Here is a 7579-nt window from a genome sequence, read left to right as displayed (position 1 = left end):
TGCCCCCCCACCCCCCAACCCAGGACCTTCTACAAGATGGCAACAACCCCCCCCCCCCCAGGGGAGCCTGCAGAGCAGCAGGGGACCACAGCCAGGAAAGGCAGCAGGGGAGCCGAAGAGGAGAACGTGGCAGCCTTGCCGGTCGGCCAGACCTCCCCCTCGGATTCTTCTTTTTTTAAAATCACCGCAATTTAAGGAGCGGCTCCTCCCTCCATCCCGCGGCCCGCCACGTGGGCTGGCCGGAGGAGTCGCCCACTGGCCCGCCTGTCTGCTCTCTCCCTCCGCCAGCTTGGCGGCCAGGCAGTGGCTTCGGTTTCAGTTTGGTGTCACTGGTTTCACTTTCGGGGAGAGAAAGAAGAGAGACAGAGACAGAGACAGAGACAGAGGGAGGGCAGCCGTATCAGGTGTGGGGGTGGGGGGCGAGGGTCAGCCTCTGCCCTGTCCTGTCCAGCCGGGGCCACCGCCTGCCTTGCAGCTCCCTCCTGACCTTTCTCTGAAGGGTGGCTTCTGAGAGTAAAGGTCAAGGGGTCAAGGGCAAGTTCCCACTGCGACCTTGGGTTTCACAAGCCACCCTCTTATCCTGGATTCCTTCCCTGCACCATCCCACCCTCAGCCTCCTGTAAAAGTGGGGCTGGGGATCATGTCGGCCCCCATGGGGTGCTGGGAAGATCAAAGCCCTGCTGACCGCTGACCCAGGACAGTCTCATAACATCCCCTTAGGGAGGGGGTGGAGCATGGTCCCAGGCAGAACAGGATGTCTGCTGCCTTCACCCAGCAGGGACCCTTGGCCCAGAAACCAGGAAGGAGGCTCTCTCCGTGTGGCCGGAGTGGGGGGGGGGGGCGGTGGCCAGGGAGTCCTCTGGACTCACCTGCAATGGCTTGGGGCTCCTGTCCTGGCAGAAGTGTCTGGAGGCCCAGTTGCTTTCCAATAGGCTTGCCTGTCTCTGGACAATGGTGTGCCCTTGTCCCCCTCACCACTGCTGTTCTTCCTGCAGGGTGGGGGGTCCACAGCTGACCTCTGGGCCACATATCCACTGCCTTCTGGGCTGGGCTGAGAGCCCTGGATGGCAGGACCTTGGCCCAGTCTTCTCTCCCCAGAACCCTGTTCAGGGCCTGGAAAGGACTCCCCAGACTGGGGAGAAGAGGCCAGGGAGAGTCACCTTGGGGATGTCAAGAACACAGCTCAGGGATTTCCCTGGTGGCTTGGTGGCTTGAGACTCCACATTCCCCATGCAGGGGGTCTGGGTTTGGATCCCTGTTCAGGAAACTAGACCCCATGGGCTGCAACCAAGACCCAGTGCAGTCAAATAAATAAATAAATAATAAATATTAAAAAAAAGCAAACAAACAACTCAGCAAGATAGAATGTGGGCGGGAGTCAATAAGAGACGGTGGTTCGTTTTTTAGTATAGCAGCTTTATTGAGATATAATTCACCTACCATAAAGTTTACCCACTTAAAGTGTGCAATTCACTGGTTTTGAGGACATTCACCGTGTTGTGCAACGGTTCTATCTAATCTTAGAACACTCTCATCACCCCAAAAGGGAACCCCATCCTCATTAGCATCAACCCCATCCCTTCCCCCAGCCCCTGACAACCAGGAACCCACCCTCTGTGTGTGGATCTTCCTGTTCTGCACGTTTCCCATCAGTGGAATCACACCCTGTGTGTCCTTCTGTGTCTGCCTCTCTCATTGAGCATTATGCTCTCAGGATCGGTCCACGTGGTGGCGAGTGTCAGGGCATCTCTCCTTTTCATGGTTGAGTGATGCTCCAGGTGTGGAGGGACCACTTTTTGTGTATCCACAACGCACTGATGAACGTTGGATGGTCTGCACTTTGGGCTGCTGTGAATGAAGGCAGGTGTTAACCCAAGTAGATGTTGATAGGTGCATGTCAACCCATCATAACTGATGTCTGGGGACCCCAAGTTTTCTGGGCGATTAGGGTGAGCACACTCTAAAAGCCACAGAGACAAGGAGCACCCCCCAGGGGCAAACCTGGCGCCCAGACTCCCTGGGTCTCTGCTGGATGCTGGGGAAACCTCTTTCCCACCCCTACCCTGGCTGGTTCCACGGGGAACCCAGAACTTCAAAAGGGAGCGTTTGAGAACCTCCCAGAACCTCAGGGGCCGACCCGGAGCAGCAGCAGGGCCGGCAGTCTGGGAACACCGGCCGGAAAGCGGCCACTCCCTTTTAATGAGGAGAAGAGCTGGGCTGGGGGTGGGCAGGACGCGGCCGGGGAGGAGAGGGGCGGGGAGAGGAGAGGAGCGGCAGGAGGAGGGGGAGGAGGGGGAGAGAGGAGGAGCGCGGGGGCGGGGCTTCCTCAAAGGGCAGGTAGGCAGGCGGCTTCCTCGCACCTGTGCCTGGCTTCCCGCCTCTCTTTTGGCGGGTCGCCCCTAGCGCAGGGGCGGAGGAGGAGGAGTGAGGGGAGTGACACAGGACCCCGTTCCTGTCACTCCGGAGCCACTTCCTGCTCTTTAATGTGGGGGTAAAGAGGAGACAGCGCACCTCCGGTTTCACACATCACAGGGAGACCCCAGCCCTCTGTGTGCAGGCGGATCCCCCTCGCCCCGCCCTCTCCTCCAGCCCCACTCCAGGTGTGGGGGGACCCCTCCCCCGCAGCTCTTCACGTGCTCACTGGGCACCTGTACAACATCTTTGGGGAGATAACCGCCTTTTTTTTTTTTTAAATGTAATATTATTTTAGATGTACTCCCATAGAATGACCTATCGGTATGAAACAGGATTTTTTTTTTTTTTTTTTTTTTGGCCGCTCCAGCAGCTTCCCCGATAGCTCAGCGGTAAAAGAATTTGCCTGCAATGCAGGAGACGGGTTTGATCCCTGGGTGGGGAAGATCCCCTGGAGAAGGAAATGGCAACCCACTCTAGGTTTCTTGCCTGGAAAATTCCATGGACAGAGGAGCTTGGCGGGCTACAGTCCATGGGGCGGCAAAGAATCAGACACGACTCAGTGACTGAGCACACACCCACGCACTTGGGATCTTAGTTCCCTGACCAGGAGTGGAACCCTGGTTCCCTGCACTGAAAGTGCCCAGTCTTAACCACCGGACTTCCAGGGAAGACCAGATACCGGGTTTTTAATTGTGGGGATTCTTTTGGTTGCTAAGGTATAAGGATTATTTTTTCTTTCTTTTGTTTTGTTAGTTAAGGATTCTGTATCTCTTTTGGCATAGACCTGTCTCCCCTACAGGATTGACAAACACTTTCTCCCACTCTGAGGGCTTTCTCTTCACTCTCCTGATGGTGTCCTTTTTGGTGCACCCAAGTTTTAAATTTTGATTAAGTCCAAGTTCATTTATGTTTTCTTTTGCTGCTTGTGCACTGTGTGTCACGGTGAAGAATCTATTGCCAAGTTCAAGGCAAGATGAAGATGGGAGATGGGAAGGTCAAGGTGCAGTTTTGCTGAGGGTTTTATGTAACACGGGGGTCTGTCGGTCCTTGGCAGCAGGGCTGGAAAGGGTGCCTGAAGCTTAAACAGGAGTTGCGAGTGGGGAGAGGGGGAATGGGAGAGGAATTCCAGAACAGGAAACAGCAGGTGGAAAGACAGGGAGCCAAGAGTGAGTGAAAGACTTGCACTGCCTTTTCCCTTCCTCCTCTCCTCCCCCACTACCCTCCTTCCTACTCCATCTCTCCCCTCCTCCTCCCTCCCCACCCCCTTCCTTCTCCCCTCCCTCTTTCCCTCCCACCCCTCCTCCCTGACTCTGACCCCTGGGCAGCCCCTACCCCTGTACACTGGTCCCCTCACAGGCATCAGGGTTGAGGGGGCTGATGTGGCTGCCCTTGAAATCTCATTGGTCCCCACTGCAAAATCCAAGGCTGTTAAGGAAGAAAGGAGATGGGTGTCCAGGTAGGGGAGAGGGCAGTGGGCTGACCCTTTGCATAAACTTGTAGATGAGTGTGGTGGTGGCGAGCACCCCAGCCACAGGGGAGGGTTATAGGGGCCCCGAGAAGGCAGAGAGGCCTCCGCAGGAGACACCCACAGGGTGGTCCAGTGGCTAAGATTCTGAGCTCCCAATGCAGGGGAGCCAGGTTCAATCCCTGGTCAGGGAACTAGACCCCACATGCCCCAGCTAAGACCCAACACAGTCAAATAATTAAATAAAAATAAATATTTTTTAAAAAGGACTGCAGTGCAATGCTGGTGCCTGGAGGTGGGTGTGGTCTTCTGGGAGGAAGAGGGGACAGGGGGATAGGACGTAAGGGGCCTCCACCTGAGGCAGGCAATACCAGGACGAGGGTATTCGTGGTATGACCGGTCCGGTCTGGACCCCCAGGAAAGTTTTGGGGGGGGGGGAATCTCTGGTCCAAGGCTTTGCCCTGTTCTGTGGGCCCAGCTCTCTCTGTGACTTTTTCTTTTAATATTTATTTTAAAAAATTTATTTGGCTCCACAGAGTGTTAGTGTGGCATTCAGGATTTTTAGTTGTGATATGTGGGATCTAGTTCCCTGACCAGGGATGGAACCCAGTCCCCCGGAATTGGGAGCATGCTGTCTTAGCCCCTGGACCACCAGGGAAGTTCCAAAGCTCCAGCTTCTTAGCCAGATATCCTAGTGACCCAGCTCCCTACTTGGCCACCACCTGGCCCCACACCCAAGGCCAGTGGAGTTTGAAATGAAGACAGGCTTCTGTTCATCTGGTAGGCAACCAACATCCTAGTCTCTGTGACCTCCGCCACCCTATCTGCCACCTCCAGAATGAAACAGTCCATAGGAGGCACGGTGGAGGCAGATCTTCTGAGCTGAGGCCCCCTTTGGGGCCCATTAGGAGAGTGGTCATTGCTCTGCTCAAGGTGGTGAAAGATTTTGCACCCTATCCCATGGACAGAGGAGCGAGCTGGGCGTGCTACGGTTCATAGGGTCACAAAGAGTCGAACACGACTGAAGGGACTTAGCATGCACCCATCACCACGCTCTTGCTCACATGGGTTCTCCTGCCAGGCGATGCCCATTCTGTGCCCCCCAAGGACTCTCAACATTGACACCCAGTCCATGGCCTCCTGCCTAGCACTGCCCTAATGCTGTGAGCTCATTCCAGCGCACAGGGCGTGGAGGTGTGGGGAGGGTCAGCATCTGTCTGGGAGAGTCGGAGCCTCTGGACAGGTCCCGGGTCATGAGGGATCAGGGGGTGGGGGGTCGGGGGGTGGTGGTTACCTGTTCTGAGCAACTCATGGGGTGTGGCCAGGGTGAAGGCAAAAGGGATTCGGGATGTTCAAGGGAGAGTCTGCTTCCTTCTTGGGGGGGCGGGGTCAGCAGTAGCCATCTCATTTAGTCCGCGGTGATGACCCCTCCTTTCAGGGGGCGTATCCTCCCCAGGGTTGGGTTGGGGGGGGGAGGGATGGGGGCGGGGAGGAGACGCAGCTGCGGGCCTCGGTCCCTCCCTCACCTGGGGCCTGGCTCTGATTCTCCAGGTGCTTCTCCACCAGCCTCTCTGAGTCCCCGGGGAAGGCTGGGCAGAAACCTGAGCCTCGGTTCAGGCTGCCGAGGGGCCTGGCCTCTTCCTCCGCCCTCCTTCCTCCTCCAGAGCCACCTTGCCTTTACCAAGGGGACTGCAAACCGGTCCTCCACCCACCTGGCTTGTGGCTCTGAGGTGTGGCCTCCAGCCCCGGGGAGGCCCCAGGGCCAGCACACCTGGTCAGCTGGGAGCTGCCGCCCCAGGGGAGGCGGGGCGAGGCCCGCAGGGCCCCTGCTGGTTTCGTTTTGAGGCGGTCCCTTCCCCTTCCTTACTCCCACTCCGCCCACCCGACACCCCCCTCCCCCCGCTTTCTGGGAAACCCAGTGGCAGCTTCTTCTGAACTGAACTCAGTTAACCCGGACCCCACGAAGTTCCGCCTCCCGGGACCAGAGGCTTCCTGCTCGCACAGACCTCTAAGCCCCGGGCCGGCTGAGCGCCCTTCTCCTGACTCTCCACCTTCCAGAAGGTTCTGGAACCTTCCTGTCACAGTGTCCCCAACTCTGGACACAGGACACCTGGTAGCTTCAGGCAGGGCTGCCCCGGACAGAGAAGACCCAGTCTGACCTCCACTGCTACGGGACTGTGCCCTCCTACACCACCGGATTCCGGGAGGGGCGTGGGCCCAAACCAGCTTCCTCCCTCCGCTGCGGATGCCAGGCCGGGTTACTCTCTGCAAGGCCCCTTGTGGGCACAGTGGGGGTGAAACAGCATCCCTGGCTCCACCCACTGGATGCCAGGAGCTCCCCACCCCCCTGTCGTGATGTTCACAGGTGTCCCCAGACACCAGTGTCCTCTGGATTAAGGAGGCAAGACTGTCCCCACTGAGACCCAGCTGGGAGAGGACAGAGCTGTCTCTGGCCACGTGTGGCCAGAGCTGGAGATGCAGGACATCTGAATTCAGATGCACTATGAGGGCAAAACATAGAGCACTGCAGACTCTGTACCGTCTTCCCTCCCCCCACAAAAAAAGCAGTAGACCAGACAAATATTTCATGTTGATTGTGAAGTGCAATCCTAATATTTGGCTATATCGGGTTAAATAAAACACATCATCAAATTACCTTCACCTGTTTCTTTTCCTTACCTCGTTTTAAACGTGATCAGTGAGGAAATTTAAGTTTTGCTTGCAGTTGAATGACGCACGTGTGTCCTGGTGATATCAGCAGGCACGCGGGCACAGAGCCACCTGGAATCTGCCTGCTGGTTCTAAGCACCTTTTTTCCTTCCATTTTCCCCCTGCCCCACCCCTAGGCTTCCCTGGTGGCTCAGGTGGTAAAAATCCACTTGCAATGGGGGAGACCTGGGTTCAAACCCTGGGTTGGGAAGATTCCCCTGGAGAAGGGAATGGCTATCCACTCCAGTATTCTGGCCTGGAGAATTCCATTGACAGAGAAGCCTGGCAGTCCATGGAGTTGAAAAGACTCAGACACGACTGAGCAACTTTCACACCACCCCTGGAATGCCTTTAATACTCAGAAAAGGGAGTGCGAAGTTCCCAGGGCAAGGGCCGTCCCACTTGAGAATTCCTGTTGGTGGAAGCCAACAGGCATTCAGCCGTGACCCTAAGCTTTTTAGATGGCTCCTGCCCCACGGCTGGGGTTGATAGGAGAAGCCTAAACTAAGCCATCTTGTCTGGCTTCTCACTTATTCCAAGGTCATCTGTGAGCTGCTCAGGGTTCAGAACCATGCGGAGACAGAGCCTGCTCTCTGGGGACACAGGGGACAACACACACGGTCTTGCAGTGCTGTTGTTCTTCAGTTGCTCAGTCATGTCCGACTCTGTGACCCCATTGACTGCAGCACGCCAGGCTTCCCTGTCCTTCACTGTCTCCCGGACTTTGCTCAAACTCATGTCCATTGAGTCGCTGATGACATCCAACCATCTCATCCTCTGTCACCCCCTTCTTCACTTGCCCTCAATCTTTCCCAGCATCAGCGTCTTTTCCAATGAGTTGGCTCTTCGTATCAGGTGGCTAAAGTATTGGAGCTTCAGCTCCAGCATCAGTCCTTCCCAGTGCTGTTTAATATGAGAACTTCGACCTGAAGAGAAACTTGCATCAACAAGATGCTGGGTGTCTTCTTCCAAACCAAGTACACACACACA

This window comes from Muntiacus reevesi, chromosome 1, assembly GCF_963930625.1.
Source record: "Muntiacus reevesi chromosome 1, mMunRee1.1, whole genome shotgun sequence".
NCBI classification, from domain to species: Eukaryota; Metazoa; Chordata; class Mammalia; order Artiodactyla; family Cervidae; genus Muntiacus; species Muntiacus reevesi.
This window is presented reverse-complemented; position numbering follows the sequence as displayed.